The 17,869-nt window shown below is 39.5% G+C and overlaps 1 protein-coding gene across 1 annotated transcript in view; it reads left to right on the top strand.

Annotated features, from left to right (window-relative positions):
* The window catches only part of RNGTT (RNA guanylyltransferase and 5'-phosphatase), a 400,898-nt gene that overhangs the window by 313,771 nt on the left and 69,258 nt on the right, over positions 1-17,869 (top strand). The gene's annotated exons all lie outside the window — the stretch shown is intronic.

The raw sequence follows: 17,869 nt of genomic DNA, 5'->3' as shown, positions 1-17,869 counted from the left end.
CAAGGGGATTAGAGGCCAAATCCAGCCTGAGCTACAGAGTATAAAAGAGAGGCTTTGTTTCACAACTGAGTTTAAAATAGAGAGGTGCCTCTAAGTGTAGTTAAAGTTGCATTTAATGAAGGAACAACATTTAGCAACTCACATGGTTGATGATTAAAAGAGGCACATCTAAGTATGCAGGCATCCGGGGTAAAGCGATCCACATAGACCAGGGATATGCAATTAGCGGACCTCCAGCTGTTGCAAAACTACAAGTCCCATCATGCTTCTGACTCTGGTGTCATGCTTGTGGCTGTCAGAGTCTTGCTATGCCTCATGGGAATTGTAGTTCTGCAACAGCTGGAGGTCCGCTAATTACATATCCCCAACATAGACCATCATCCTCACCGCTATCAGTCTGCAATCGTGACTACTCTGCAGTAGAGCCATCTGAAAGCAAGGCTTGAACCGCTCATGGAAGTGATGATATCAATGGCAGTGAGGAGAATGGTCTATGAGGACAGATGCCTGCATACTTAGTTGTGCCTGTTTTAATCATCATCCATGTGAGTTTCTAAATGTATCCATATTGCTACACTTAGAGGCGCATCTCTTCTATTTTATACTCAGTTGTGACATGACACTACTCATGTCACACCTCAAAATATAGTAAACATCTTTGCTTGTCTTGCAAAATGCTCTCAAACCAAGGTTTTACTGTACTTGGATAACAGTAAAACATGATGTCAGGGAGATATTTTTCCTGCAGACCAAAACCACAGATTCTTTTTTTTTAAATAGGCAAAATATTTTTATTTTTATTTTTTTTTGGTTACAAACTTATTGCAATTAGTATTAAAACATAGATACAAAAGCCAAAGTACGTTAAATACAATCAAAAGACCTGGAAATTATATACAAGTATATAGAATATATAATAATAATAATAATATACCTAGTATAAACAAGACGGTAATAAAAAGAAAACAAAATGACTGCAGGGAAAGCAACAGGATCAGTCTACAGAACCAAGGGTTTTGATTTGTGAAGTGTATGAAAGCTTGTTCCATTGGCATAATAGAATCCATCCTCGAAATAATTTGTGTAAATGGTACAGACATTGGCTTCCATTGATAAGCTATTACCCACTGCATGGCTGCACATAAGGTATGTATCAATCTTTCTAAGGCCCCCTTCACACGGACGGTTAGAATGGTGCTTTCAGCTGCGTTTTTTACCACAGCTAGAAGCACACAATGCTTTCCTATGACACCCTTCACACACTGCGGTTACCTGTGGTTTTGTGCGAATAGAAAAAATAGAATTTAATGCGTCCAGCTGCGATGTACCGCAGCTATCGGCACATAACCGCAGTGCACTGTCAGCTGCTTTTGATATGAATCTTGAGGGGGAACTCCACGCCAAATTTCAATAAAAAAAAACGGCATGGGTTCCCCCTCCAAGATCATACCATGGATTTTAAGGGGAACCCCCATACGCAGAAAAAACATTGTGGGGGTCCCCCCAAAATCCATACCAGACCCTTATCCGGGGGTGGGGATGAGCAAGCGCCCCCCCCCCTTAACCGTACCAGGCCGCATGCCCTCAACATGGGGGGGGTAGTTGTTTGGGGCAGGGGGGTGCCCTGCGGCCCCCCCACCCCAAAGCACCCTGTACCCATGTTGATGAGGGCAGGGCCTCTTACCGACAACCCTGGCCATTGTTTGTCGGGGTCTGCAGGCGGGGAGCTTATCGGAATCCGGGAGCCCCAGATCCCGGCCCCCCCCCCCCCAGGTGAATGAGTTTGGGGTACACACTACACATGTTTTTAAAGTAATTTATTATTCAGCTCTGGGGGTCTTCTTCCGACTTCTCCGCTCTTTTGGGGGGCGTTCTGCCTGGCCCCCGCTTTCTTCCTTCGCTCTTTTACGAGCAGGGGCCCCTGGCTTCTTCGACGTCTTCTGCCTTCTTCTCTTCTTCGATATTGACATGTCGCTTCCTCTCGCTGTAATGTGTGCGGCTCACACCGATTTATATAGGCCTCTTATGACGTCACAAGCCCATCATTCTCCGGGTGGTGACGACATAAGGGGGCGGATATCCCCCGGTGAACCCGCCACCTTATGTCATCACCCGGAGCATGATGTGACTGACGGCACACTTATGTATGCTATATGCCCCTAGTGAGGGTGCCAGTATTCTTCTACCCCATGTGCGTATTTTGACGCGCACGTATGCGTGTGTGGGTGCGCATCCCTTTCCCGAGGGTGGTCACACACTCACATGCAGCTACACTTTATAGTATCCCTACTTAGGTATTATAATATAATTAGGTTCATTGGGGTGTGTTTTGATTAATATCAAACTTTATTTGATATTTTATGTTTTTTTTTAAATTATTATTCTAATCAATTTATCTAGCGACTACCCATGACCGCTTTTTTGCGCGCTATATATTGTATGCATTTTTTATATGAATTTTTCTATACAAATTTTTTATTTGAATTTTTATATGAATTTTTATATTAATTATTCTATATATACAATTTATACTTGCATAGATCTGTTTTTTAACAATAACTGTTTAAATTATTAAGCCATATTTCCAGTCAGGATTAGCTATTTTCGTTGAGGTGTGTATATCAATTTCCATGCTAAATGGTAGAGCCAATAAGATAACGTCCAGCTTGCTATATTTACCCTGGTCTAAGATGGCTCCCCGTGACCTTGTACCCCGAAGTGACGTCATCCCACGTCTGTGCTCCACGGAACGCCGTCCTCCTTCTCCATTCACAGAGAGTGCGTGGTTCCACCACCGCTGCCAACAGAGGCAAGGAGCCACGGAGATTTCGTCCTACAACATCACAGGCAGATGAAGCATCAACGGTACCCAGGGACATAGCGGATGAAAATAACTTACAGATAAGCCCAATGTTTCACCTCCTTTGTGAGTGTCATTCCTATATTTTTGTTTTTTGAATAAATGTTTCAATTACTACGCTTAGAAGGCGCTGCTTTTTTCCTTTCTTCCTATTTTAGATCCATCTTCTATCTGCAAGCTGGCAGCCTTCTCTGAGTTAGTATAGTGTGTTTTCACATGGACATCCTGTAATGGACTAATATATGCAATTTCCCCCCCCCCCCCCCAATACATTATTCATTCCCCTTCCATTGTAATAGTCTCTTCAACCTCATCCGGAGTGCGCTCGATTAACCCTTGGTTTTCCTCAGCATTGAGGTGTTGGGCAGCGTTTTGTTTCCTGATCTGGGTTGTCAGGTCTTTGTGTCCAGTACGACGTGATATAAGGGTATTCCCACCAAATGTGGAGCATTTATCTGAAGAATGGGGAAACCAGCGTTTTGAGCTTGTCAGGCATGACGTACTATTGTGTTAGAACTTTGTAAGATGTTTCTTGTGTCCTGGTGTTTAAAGAGCATTTGTGGGCCAGTATACAGGCTTTTGACCACATATGGTCTGAGATAGCTTTATGTAATGCATCTGCCCATTGTTCTTTGAATCTATCGTTTTGTTGATCATCCCCTTGTTGCAATCATGTGTATAACATTGAGATAACCCTGTGAGTTCTGTCCCCTCTAAGGCAGAGTGTTTAAAAAGCTGTTAGAGGTCTGTTCCTGGTCTTATATGTAGAGAGATGGTTGCGGATTTACAGGTATGTCCAGTATGGGAGTTTCTTGAGGTGAACTTCCTCCATCAATGCAGATATGGTTTTGACTGATTAGACTGATTATTTTTATTTAGTTGTTTTATTACCTTGCATATCATATTGTCTTTGCCCTAAGAAACTGGTATTTTTCTGTAAATTAGGATGCAGAGAAAAGTATGAATTGGCGCATCATTTATACATTCTCGTCTAAATTTCATTGTGTCCTCTGGGTTGGTAGAATAGGGGAACTGACTGTCATGCTTCCTATTCATTTTATGTCAGTGAAATGTAATAGAAAGTAATCAGAATATTTTAGGCTAATCTAAACTGATTCCATTTTTTTCCTGGCATTTGCCTCAATGCTCCCTGCTAGTTATATCAGAATGAATACCACTTGCTAAGAGAGATGGCAGTGTAATAGTGACAATCTTACTTATCTCAGTGTAATTTTCAGCTTAGTGGCAGAATCTTTGCATCTAGTTTTCTGTGCCCTTTGTGCAGAATAGATTTACTGCTATACAGAAAATTCAAGTCAATATCAAGGAGTTAAGGATCTGTTTTTTACCTTCTGTTCCAGTAAACCCTTTTATCAAGGCAAGGCATGTCTTTTTCCGAAACCTATTACCCTGAGCAAAAAAAAAAATGACTGCTGCTCTTGAATTTAGTTGTCAAACTGGCAGACATGATTATCAAGCTGCAATCTTTGCACTTTAGTTACTTCTCCATGTTGCTGTCCATAACCCCCTGCTTTTCTGCACTCCTCTTCACCTGTCAGTATCTTGCTACACTGTGTACTGGTTCTTTAATAGGATCTCTATTTCCCATGCTATGCTTCTAGAAAAATCAGCATTCACATCAGTGCATTACAGGCCACCTCAGTGCTTCTGCGTTTAGCATGTAAAAGCATTCATCATTGCAAAAAGCATTGCCTATGCTGGATACATGTGTCAGTATTCATAGACATTCCAGTACCTGCCAGTGCATGCCAGGTGCCCTTGGCAAAGTTCTGATGCCTTAGATTGTGTGATTGCATTAATGGGTTTCATTATCTTTTTATACCTTACTTAAGCAAATGTTCATTAATTTTGTCATCCCATACCCAGCGCTACTTGGCAGTAAAGGGAAACATTAAAAATCTGCTTCTAAAGTCGAAGTGTAAGCCGAGGTCTTGTACAGAATTTCTATGGAAGACACTGTCAGTGCACTCTTGCAAGTGTGTGTTCTACTCCAATTTTATGAAAGTACTGAAAAATGTATCACCACTAGTTAAAATTAATGTTTTATAAACCTAAGCAGCTATAATTTTAACAACTTAACCCCTGGACCAAAATGCAGGTAAAGGACCAGGCCCCTTTTTGCGATTCGGCACTGCGTCGCTTTAACTGACAATTGCGCGGCCGTGCGACGTGGCTCCCAAACAAAATTGGCGTCCTTTTTTCCCCACAAATAGAGCTTTCTTTTGGTGGTATTTGATCACCTCTGCGGTTTTTATTTTTTGTGCTATAAACAAAAATAGAGCAACAATTTTGAAAAAAATTCAATATATTTTACTTTTTGCTATAATAAATACCCCCCAAAAATATATAAAAAAAAAAAAAAATTCCTCAGTTTAGGCAGATACGTATTCTTCTATATATTTTTGGTAAAAAAAATCGCAATAAGCGTTTATCGGTTGGTTTGTGCAAAATTTATAGCGTTTACAAAATAAGGGATAGTTTTATTGCATTTTGATAATTTTTTTTTTTTTTTTTTACTCACGGCTGGGTAGATGGACAGGACGTGCCGGTACGTCCATCTGCCCAGCCTTGCCATTCTGCCGACGTATATGTACAGGCGGCGGTCCTTAAGTGGTCAATGCATCGATTATGCTACCACCATCGACTGCAAAAAAACACCCCTACAATGTCTGTCAAATCCATATCATCACTCGAGCCCTTGAGCCTTTTAGTGTTATCAAAGCATAGGAAAGTGCAAGCGGTGGAATGGTGGCAAGTGGCAGTGACCATGCAAGCTCTGGTGGCACATTATTTTTTTTTACAGCACACAAACATTTCAGACTTCTGAGTTGTAAAGGTTTGTTTTTTATTTTCTAAATAGGTTCCTTTAAGCTAGTGCATTGTTGGTTCACTTACCTTTTACTTCGATTTCCCTTCTAAGGCTCCATGCACACTGGAAGCTATAAAAAACGCCAGTAGCTTTGCAGGGAGCCTTTCAACGTTTAGTGTTTTTTGCAATAGCGTTTATTAGCGTTTTTCAGTGTAGCTTTTTTTTTTCAATGGATAAACGCTGGTGAGCGTTTTTGAGCGTTTATTAGCGTTTTTTGGCAGTTTGCACTTTTTAGCTTTTTTTTTCGCCGAAAAACAGCACTTTGAACGCAAATTTCTGGCGTTCAGAAAAAAGCCCATAAAGTCCACTGCTCATTAACACTAAAAAACTTCCACGTGTGCATGGACACATAGGCTAACATAGAGTGCAGTTTTGGGCTTTTAAAAGGAAAAAAAAAAAGCCAAAACGCCAATAAACTACAGTTTATCAGCTACAGTGTGCATGGAGCCTAAATGGTTTTTTTCTTTTGTCTGAATTTCTCACTTCCTGTTTCTCCTCTGTTAAGCTTTCCCCCATCATCTGGCTGGGGGTTAGTCGGCCAGAACAGCTTACTGAGGAGGAACAGGAAGTGAGAAAATCAGACAAAGGATAAAAAACATTTAGAAGGGAAATCAAAGAAAAAGGTAAGTGAGCCAACAATGCACTAGCTTAAAGGAACCTATTTAGAAAATAAAAAACAAACCTTTACAACCCCTTTAACCACTTGACACTTAGAAGGTTTTACCCCTGTCATGACAACAGCATTTTTTGCTATTCAACACTGTGCTATTTTAACTGGCAATTGCACAGTCATGCAACACTATGCAAATTACCTTTTTATATCATTTTTTTCCACACAAATAAAGCTTTTTTTTGGTGACATTTGATCACCACTTTTTTTTTTTTAATGGTATAAGCAAAAATAAAATTTTGGAAAACGAAAAAATATTTTCTACTTTCTAATCTAAAATATTTCCAATAAAAAAGCTATCACATTTATTCATAAATGTAGGCAAAAATGTATTCTGCATGTCTTTGGTAAAAAATAAAAACTCCCAATTAGTGCATATTAATTGGTTTGTGTAAATAGCATGTACAAACTATGGTATATATACTAGAATTGCTTATGTATAGATGCTATACTGTAATGGCGATGATCAGAGACTTGTAGTGTGACTGTGATAGGGTGGCAGGCAATCTGACACCAACAGACAATACCCAGGAGGGTTACGACCACTGACATCACTAGCGACGCTAATACAGTGATCGGTGATAATACTGTACACTGATACTGTACTAATGATGCAGTTTGGGAAGCTGTTAACATCTAGGGGCAATCAAAGGGTTAAATGTGTGCCTAACAACGTGTAATGTGTATAAATCATATAATATATAAATGTGATGCTTACTCAATATAAACAATGCAATAATAATGAAAAAATGTGCAACAATGCTAATGGATCCAAAAATTGATGATTGAGCCTAAAAAAATACTGCACTATGGGGATCTCTTTATCCACTTCAGCCCCGACCATATTGCTGGTCAATGACCGGGCCCTTTTTTGTGAATCGGCACTGCGTCGCTTTAACTGACAATTGCGCGGTCGTGCGACGTGGCACCCAAACAAAATTGGCGTTCTTTTTCCCCACAAATAGAGCTTTCTTTTGGTGGTATTTGATCACCTCTGCGGTTTTTAGTTTTTGCGCTATAAACAAAAATAGAGCGACAATTAGGGAAAAAAAATATTTTTTACTTTTTGCTGTAATAAATATCCCCCAAAAATATATAAAAAAATATATTTCTTTCCTCAGTTTAGGCCGACTCGTATTCTTCTACATATTTTTTGTAATAAAAATCGCAATAAGCGTTTATTGATTGGTTTGCGCAAAAGTTATAGCATCTACAAAATAGGGGGTAGTTTTATGGCATTTTTTATTATTTATTGTTTTACTAGTAATGGCGGCGATCAGCGATTTTTATCGGTACTGCGACCTTATGGCGGACACTTTTGACACATTTTTGGGACCATTGACATTTTTTATAGCGATCAGTGCTATAAAAATGCATTGATTACTATAAAAATGCCACTGGCAGGGAAGGGGTTGATAAGGGGTACATTTAGTTAGCAATTAGGCTCTTCATCTAGGGGGGGTGTCTGTGTTTTGTGGAGGGTGGGTGTGCTATTCATATACCTCGGTCCTCCTGCGGGGGATTCGAGTTTTATTTACCAGTACATGTCGTTATTGGGGTTCTTTTAATGGGGAACCCCAATGGGTAGGTCCACATATTTATAGGGGACCAGTTTTTATGTCTTATATATGTTTTTGATATAGCTTATAGCTTCAATAAAATTTGTAGTTAACTCTTTAGGGTGTGCAGCAGTCTGTTTCTTTCTTATTTTTTTATTTTTGGTCAGGGAAGGGGTTAACACTAGGGGGCGAGGAAGGGGTTAATGATGTTCCCTGTGGGTGTTCTAACTGAAAGGGGAGGGGACTGACTGATTGTATGAACAGACGATCCGTCATTTCTCCCCCTGACAGGACCGGGAGCTGTGTGTTAACACACACAGCTCCCGCTTCTCGCTCTGTAATGAGCGATCGCCCCTATTGGCGCGTGGCCCTATTGGCTGAAATGCGAGATGACGTATACCTACGTGATCTCGCGCAGCCGAGCCGACCTGCCACCGTATAACTGCGGTGGCTGGTCGGCTAGTGGTTATATTCCATGTGAGTTTTTAAAAGAGGAGAGTGGTGCATATTAAGGAGGATAGCATTTGCAGTGGAGTTTCCTCTCAAAAATGTACCCAATTTGGCTGGACGCACCAAGGAAAAGAGCCTGGATATTTGAGATATTCAACAGCAGAAGCACTACTAGACCTGTAGGGGTCTTTATTTGAGGTGAGAGGCTGCGGCTCATCGTTGGTGCATGAATGGTGGAAGCTGAACTGAATTTTTGCACTAAAGTCACATTTAAATATAATTTTGCACAAGCACTTTAATATTCATCTTTGTTATTTTTGGACCGATCACGTCTTTTGTATTGGCACTTTATTTGGGGTTGATCATAATTATGGGGATTTATTAGCATTGTTGCACATTTTTTTCATTATTGCATTGTTTGTATTAAGTAAGCGCCACATTTATATACTATAAGATTTATTTGCATTGTGTGGGAACACCATTACAAGTCGGCAGCCACTCGGTGACCTATAGATTTTGGTTTGCGCTTTAGCATTGTCATTTTAATGTGTGCTGATTTTACTAAATCATCTGGCTGTTTTATCTCCCTGCTTTGCGATCGCTCCGTCGCGATCGCTCCCCGGAGCTTAAGAACGGGGAGAGCCGCGTGTAAACACGGCTTCCCCGTGCTTCACTATGGCGGCGCATCGATCGAGTGATCCCTTTTATAGGGAAGACTCGATCGATGATGTCAGTCCTACAGCCACACCCCCCTACAGTAGTAAACACACACTAAGTGAACACTAAATGTTACAGCGCCCCCTGTGGTTAACTCCCAAACTGCAACTGTCATTTTCACAATAAAGAATGCAATTTAAATGCATTTTTTGCTGTGAAAATGACAATGGTCCCAAAAATGTGTCAAAATTGTCCGAAGTGTCCGCCATAATGTCGCAGTCACGAAAAAAATCGCTGATCGCCGCCATTAGTAGTAAAAAAAATAAACATGCAATAAAACTATCCCCTATTTTGTAAACGCTATAAATTTTGCGCAAACCAACCGATAAACGATTATTGCGATTTTTTTTTAACAAAAATAGGTAGAAGAATACGTATCGGCCTAAACTGAGGGAAAAAAAATGTTTTATATATGTTTTTGGGGGATATTTATTACAGCAAAAAGTAAAAAATATTGAATTTTTTTCAAAATTGTCGCTCTATTTTTGTTTATAGCGCAAAAAATAAAAAACACAGAGGTCATCAAATACCACCAAAAGAAAGCTCTATTTGTGGGGAAAAAAGGACGCCAATTTTGTTTGGGAGCCACGTCGCACGACCGCGCAATTGTCTGTTAAAGCGACGCAGTCCCGAACTGTAAAAACCCCTTGGGTCTTTAGGCAGTATATTGGTCCGGGGCTTAAGTGGTTAAAATCACCCCTCCAGCAAAAAACAAGGCTAATTGCAGGACAAAACGCCTATTTTATGTCGCCGCAATATGCCGCAAATCACCTACGCAAAGGTGTGAATGCAACCTAAATGTAAACATGATTTGGGTAGGCAAGTAGTTCATAGAATTACCGTTCAACTAATTGATGAATTCTGACACTTCTAAGTTTAGTCATTAAGTCAGTTCGCAGTCCCTGTGTTCAGCTCATGACAGGTTATTTTAAAAAAAATATTGTACTGTAGCATTCTACTTTGAAGTTGTATTATAAAATTATATAGACCTAGTATTTTTTTTTTATATGGAATGCTAGCAAATTAAAGACGCAATCTGTTACATTTTGTTGACAGTGGTGGTAAAATGATCCCAATTGCCTTCTTTTATGTGTGTACTGCACTATCTTTTTGCCACAGACATTTTTTTTTTCCTTTACTCCCCCCAAGTCTTCCATAAAAGTATCACTTTGAGGAAGAATGTTTTGGCTTTCGAAGTTGGAAAATAATTTACCTTACTGCTGTAGGCTGTTATAAAACAAGTATTATGGAGTTGTAAATAGTTTCTGTCAGCTACTCGGGGACAGAAACTTTTTAAGGTAGACAGACAATAAGAAAAAAAAATCGATAAACTGGTCAGACTGTTTAAAATATTGCTAGTTATCTTTTGTTATTGCCCATTGCCTGTAAAAAAAATGTTTTGGCCGTTTTTAAGATCATCTTGTTCACCTTCATAATCTGTATTTAGTTATTTGTCACAAAAGAGCCCACTGGACTTTTTAAGTAAATACTGTTTAGAAGAATAATTTTAGAAACCTTGCTATATTTATAAATCATATTTTGTTTTAGTGGTCTATTAAAAAATGTTAAACCACTTTCACTAAGGATTCACACTTAAAAAAGTTAGGAAAATGTGAAAATTGGATGGAAGCCGTGTGAATCTTGAGGGAGATCGTTGATACACAGTAGGAACATGCACTATACCACTGAACAAGTTGCAGCTAACCAATTCTTAGATGTGGCGGCTGCAATTATTTTCTTATTTAGGCTTTCTTGTTTCTATTTTTATTTGGTGATCCGTCCCCGGATGTTAAACATAGAGATTTCCGGCTGACCAGATGGTCGCCGAAGTCTATGATCGTCGGAGGCCGGGCGCGATGTTATGACGTCACGCCCGGCCCCTGCATTAAAAAAACGGCGTCGTTTCAGCTGTGAAGCGGTGATCGTTTTTTATTTTAGGCTTTCCAGCCTAGAGGTGAGATGTGAGGTCTTACCGGATGGATTGGACCCAGAAGGGCATATACCCACTAGGCCAATCAAGCTTGTATAGATGATACACTGGAAAGGGTACACCGTAGATGTCTCACGGTCTGGTATTTTTGATAAAGACCTCAGGCAGACAATTCAGGAGTGGTTCATGCCAAACAATAGTATACAGCAAATCCCAAAGGGGGGCATATCAAATATCCAAACGATAGGTATGAAAAATAAGAAATTGGAGTGCACATAGCGTAATTCCGTATAAATAACACAAAATGTATTTAAAAAAGAGAAACTCACATTTTGCAGTGATAAAACAAGCTCATAAAATTAGGGTAGCGGTGACAACAGCAGTCCTTCCCAACATGTTTCGTTACAAAGAGAACTTCATCTGGGGTGCCTGAAGTTCTCTTTGTTCCCTTTGGGATTTGCATTTGTATACCATTGTTTGGCATGAACCACTCCTGAATTGTCTGCCTGAGGTCTTTATCAAAAATACCAGATCGTGAGACATCTACGGTGTACCCTTTCCAGTGTATCATCTATACAAGCTTGATTGGCCTAGTGGGTATATGCCCTTCTGGGTCCAATCCATCCGGTAAGCCCCTTGTCATAAGTGGTGGTGGATCTTCTATTTTTCACCGTTGGATTCTGTTCACCTATTCAGTCACTGGACTTTTTCCTTTTGTCAACACATTATTTCTGACACTGGTCAGATCTTATTTCCATTGTCACTTATCCATTTAAGGATTTATGGACTATATTTAATATAATTTACCACTATCTGCTGATCCCTGCTGAGCAGGCGGATGACATGTCCATGCCCGCTCCGCTGATGCAGACACGGACACAGCCAGCTATTCTTTATGGTGCGGTCGGATGAAAATGGACCGCCTGTCCATTTCCATCTGATACCATCCGATCCGGTCTGCTAGATGGATGGGGAATAGAATCCCCAATCCATCTGTTTTTAGCAGACTGGACTGGATCGGATGCAGGCGGGTGTAAACGGACACATGTCCATTTACATCAGCCTCTCCATAGAGAGCAATGGATGGTCCGATTGCACCCACCTGAAAAAACGGACGAGCAGACCCAATCGGTCTGCTTGTATGAAAGGGGCCCAAGGCCTTGTTTACACAGGGCATACACATCTCTGTGCAGGCAGTCCCTCTGATGTCATTTGGGATGCAGCAACTGCACGAACAGAGCCGTTGCTCCCAATTTTACATCCATGTAGGTCTGCATGCATGTGCCTGAGCTCACGCTGTCTGCATTGGGAACAGCAACTATACCTGTGCAGCCGTTGCATCCCAATTGACATAAATGGGTATTTTTAGTGTATTTTTTGCGAAAATATTGATTTGATAAACATTTGCACAAATATTGCATTGCCTTAAGGATCAGTAGCACCTTCTTTTTATTCTACTGGCCATGTGCTTTCAGAAAATGTATGGTTTGGGGGGGTCTTTTACAAATTCTGAAAGTGAAAAATTTAAACCTAGATTGTTGACATTTTTGGGTACGTTTTTTGATTTTTACCATTTTGCAAAAAGGCGCATTTTAAAATTTACAAATATTTGTTATGTATTAACTCCATACGTGTTAAGCTCTTAATAGGGATTTAGCAGGAATTTTGAAAGATTAGTTGTGTTTTCATCTGCTAACAATGGTTTTAGTTTATTTTTTGTGAATATATTGCATAATGATAAACATTTGTGCAAATACAGCGGGTTCTAAAAAAATCTGTAGCACCTTCGTTTTATTCTAGAGGTCGTATGCTTATAGAAAATATATGGTTTTGGGGGTCTTTCACAAACTCTGAAAGCTGTAAGGGAAAAATTAAAACCAGGTTTTTGAGAAATTTTGATATTTACATTTTTGCGTAGTTTGATTTTTACCATTTTGCACAAATGCGCAATGTAAAAATTGCAAATATTTGGTATTTAACAAAATACAAGTTAAGCTTTTTTATTTAGTAGAGATTTTGTAAAATTGGTTGTGTTTTTATCTGCTAATTATGATTTTAGTGGATTTTTTGTAAAAATATTGTTTTGATAAACATTTGCGCAAATATTGTGGCACCTTGGAAATCGGTAGCACCTTCTTTTTCTTCTACTGGTCATGTACTTTTTAGAAAATATATGGTTTGGGGGGTAGTTTACTAATTTTGAAAGCTATAAGTGAAAAATAAAAAAAGTAAAGGAAAAATTGCAAAAACGGTCTGGTCACCTGAGGGTAAAAATAGAGCACAGAAAGTGTGAGCAGAGTATCTAAAACTAACCATCAACCCTAATCCTCACCATCTTCCTAAGCATAAATACATTTTTTACATTAACTGCATGCCTTTATTTACGCAGCATTGTATACCTAAGCCTAATCTTTTGCCATAAAGTTCACCTGTTGGAGAAATATGGATGCGGCATTTGCTCAGCTACCGCCTAAAAAATGCTTTTGATATCTTAATTTCAAACTCTAATGCCCAAACCCAGTTTTGCAAAAGTGGTATATGTTGGTAAAACTGTACATATCTTTGCAACTACTTTGTGTATCCAGATAAGTTAACTTTCTTCAGGATAAATTGAGCTGGAATGTGGTGGTAAATGGTAATGGATATCTATAATACTATACTATAAATATTTCTTACCATTTCCATGATGCTTCCACCAAAAAAAAAAAAAAAACGAAATAAATTCTTCTACTCGCAGTGACACATATTTGTATGTTATTTGTTTGTAGAGCAAAGCAACAATAGTGTGCATTTTCCTTCATTTTTTTAATCTGGCCCTAAACGCAGTGACACTATCCTAGATCAAGCACTGATCTCTAGCTATTTTTTTTTATAGACATTTGTTTATCCATTCAATGAGAATGAGTACAGGTGTGAGGCTGCACAATTTGTGATCACTCTGATAGCCAATCATAGGCTATTACAGTAGTCATGTGATCGGGATTCAGGCCTCCCTGCTACAGGAGCAGTCAGTGACAGTTCAATCTTCCTGCCGGGATGGGGAGCAATATGGAGTGCACTTCCAGCACTAACACAAGTTTTGCCAGAGAAGAAGGCCCACCACACTGCATATATGTGTGAGGCCAGCGGCAACAGGTTAACTGGAACATGAATGTAGCATATGAAAGTAAGGGAAAGGTCAGATTTCTTTATCCCTATACTTGTTCAGGATTAGTTACACAAAGTAAAAACATAAGAGGCACATTTTATTGGCTGTGACATTTTTTTTTCGATAGGGAAGCATCAGTTGATGATTTGTTACATAGTAAATCAACCTGGCAACTGAGCATTCTGTTTAACTGTCCTAAACACTAATGGGTTCATTTTTAGTGTGGTTCCTTGGAGAGTAAATGGGTCCCCAAACTCCATCTGCAGCATACAGGAGATGTCATCACAGTTCTGATGTCCATTAAGTGGACCAGTCACCACATTTTCTTATATTGTCATGCTAGGACACATAAGCCCCCTTTCGACATGATTCGGTCAAGTAGAAAAAGTAATATCATACAGAATAGTGTACAAAAAAAAAATATATATATATATATACACAACCTGTGATTACACTATGCATGTGAGGTATTACCACAAGGTACTTATCAATAAATTATTTTAGAGACATGTTGTTAGTGTAGTGCTTAGCACAAGTAGGTTTGTAAGCATAGGTTGTTCACTTCGCTGATTCTCTTTATTTCACAAAAGGGCATGATTTTAAATCCACATCTGTATTTTTATAGCACACGACTATTTTTCCTTTTTTATTAGAAGGTCCTTTGGAGATTCTGTTGCGTTTATCTGAGCTAATAGAGGCAAATATTGATTTGAAACTATCATGGGATGCGGCGGAAATATATATATATTTTTACAGTTTTTATAAAGTTTATACCATTCATTAAGTATGATGTTTGTGAAGTAGGCATATTTTGCAGTTTAAAGGTTTGTTTTGTGCATTTGAAAAATTGGTTCCGCAAAGTAATAAAAATGGGTGGCAGCTCCAGGCAGCAAATGTTAATTGTTACATTGCCTTAGTCGTGTTGAGGGTATATATCACTGCAAGACAACGACAGAGAAGCAATTAGTGAGGAGACTCATGCAGAAACAAAGAAATCACGGTTGTTAAATAGTGTGGTGTGACACATTTGAAGTTGGAAAAGGGTCCAGACTGTTGGCGCTATATAAATCATGTATAATAATAATAAGGCTTACCTGTATGTACCTTAAATATCTCCTAAACCTGTACAGTTTAGGAGATATTCAGAATATGTGCACTAAAGAAACAGGCCGCTGGTGCCATTTCTTCAGTAGCTGTCCCATGATACTGAAGGCTCCCACGCGTAAACGTGGGAGTGACATCATCTTGGCTTCTGCCAATCAGAGCCACAAGCCTGGAAGGTAACTCCAGTGGAAGATGTCCACACTGTACTCGGAGGGCCGGTCCAGGGCATCGTTCTAGTAAGTATTTCATAATGAGCTAGTATGCGATTCCTTTGTATTGCAAGGTTTTTTATTTATTTTTTCTGAGGTTTACAATCTTTTTAACCACTTCAGCTCCGGAAGATTTGGCTGCTTAATGACCAGGCCATTTTTTGCGATTTGACACTGTGTCACTTTAACTGACAATTGCGCGGTCATGCGATGCTGTACTCAAACAAAATTGACATCCTTTTTTTTTCCCCACAAGTAGAGCTTTCTTTGGGAGTTCTTGGATCAACTCTGCAGTTTTTATTTTTTTGCGCTTTAAACAAAAGAAGAGCGTTGATTTTTTTTTTTTAAATACTGTATTTTACACATATCCAATTATTTATTTATTTTTCTTAAACAAATTGTTGCTCCGTTTAGGCTGATATGTATTTTTCTACATATTTTTTGTAAAGGAAATCGCAATAAGCGTATATTGTTTGGTTTGCACAAAAGTTATAGCTTCTATAAAATATTGGATAGATTGTATGGCATTTTTATTATTTTTTTTTTTTTTACTAGTAAAGGAGGTGAGCAGCAATTTTTATTGGGACTGCGATATTGCGGCGGACAGATCGGACACTTTTGACACATTTTTGGGGCCAGTGACGATTATACAGCGATCAGTGCTTTAAAGATGCACTGATTACTGTATAAATGTCACTGGCAGTGAAGGGGTTAACACTAGGGATGAGCAAGGGGTTAACTGTGTTCCCTAGTGTGTGTTCTAACTGTGGGGGGGATGTACTGACTAGGAGAGATGACAGATCGGTGTTCATACTTCGTATGAACACTCGATCAGTCTCCTCTCCCCTGAGAGAACCAGGATCTGTGTGTTTACACACACAGATTCCGGTTCTCGCCATCACGAGCGATCGCGGGTGCCTGGCGGTCATCGTGTGTGTCGGGCACTCGCATCGGCTCCGGCGGCAAGACGCGGGCATGTGCCCCCTAGTGGCCCAAAGGCAAAGCGATGTATGGTAATGCCGTTTTGCCCAGGGGAGCCAACCTGCAGCAGTAAAACTGTGGCATCTGGTCCGGAAGAGGTAACTGCAGTTGAGAAAATATAAGGCCTCCATTCCTGCCAGACAGGGCTGTGTTGTGTAGCAGAGGTTTGTAAATCTCAGTTTTGGATTGACAGGAATGCAAATCTTTTAGCAGGTGAAACGAATACCGTATAAGTGTTTTGTGTGTGTGGCAGTATGTCTGGAATTCAGCTTTAAATGGCTAATATCCAGGGTCTTTCACCTTTTAGGTAGCAAGTATTTAAATACAGAGAAAGAAAATCAAAAAGATTTCACAGATTTTTTTTACACATTTTATTTGTCTGTAATATTTAACGAAAACCATTCTTTGCAGATGCAGGTGACTAAAGGCAGAACTTTTTAGTTTCACAGGGATTGAAACACCTATTGGGTTTAGGTTTTTATTGGCAACTTTGACCTTGTTAGGGAGATTGACCCTCTTTTTTTGTGCGATTTACAGTTGTCACCGAGAGTGAAAGTGAAAAAATGTAATACAAATTTGGGTTGTCATCAGAACAGAAATAAAGGGGAAATCTTCCAATGGGGACTATGGAGGGATTTCCCCTATCTTCCCATTAAGCTCCTCTTGTATTCCTTGGCTATGTGACAAGAAGAGAAAGGAAGTAAGGACACAGATGGCAGAATACTGGCAGGCTATGACCCTCACCTGCTCTATCCAAAATGAAGAATTTTTTTTTTAGCCTGTTGCAAACAGGGTCCTGTTAAGGCTTCTTACCCCAGCAGCAGAACATTCTGTTTCCTTTGCTCCTCCACTGCTTCATTCAACCTTCCTGGAAAGGAACCATTGTGTACGTTCCGAGTTTCTCCTTTCGTAGCTTCTTCAGGGCTGAGGACTATCCCATAAGCACCAATGTTGCCACATGGGGGGCAGAGCGAGCAGACTACTTCTCCATTCCCAAAGTATCTGTTTTTTCTTTTAACTTTCCGTAGCTAAATAGAGCCTTGGGTTAAAGATGGGAAGGTGAAAATGTGCTGCTGCAAAGGAGGTGAACCTGTTGCTTTGCCCTGATATGGTAAAGTACAGGCTTACTTTAAAATTATACATTTTATGTAATGAATATGCACGTTTATTATGATAATACTTTCATGTTATTCAGTTTGGGAGATCACTAAACTTTAGTTGCACTTGCAAACCTTTATTTCACTCCTATGAACCTTCTTCTCATTTCTGAATATTCAGACCTATCTTTTCATGTTTTATTTTACCAATATGGCAGTGTCTCCTGATTTGTCCATTCCTGGGAGAGATTCTT

Source organism: Rana temporaria, chromosome 4 (assembly GCF_905171775.1).
Source record: "Rana temporaria chromosome 4, aRanTem1.1, whole genome shotgun sequence".
Classification (NCBI taxonomy): domain Eukaryota; kingdom Metazoa; phylum Chordata; class Amphibia; order Anura; family Ranidae; genus Rana; species Rana temporaria.
Note: the sequence above shows the minus strand (reverse complement) of the source record. Positions and strands in the feature narration are given on the sequence as shown.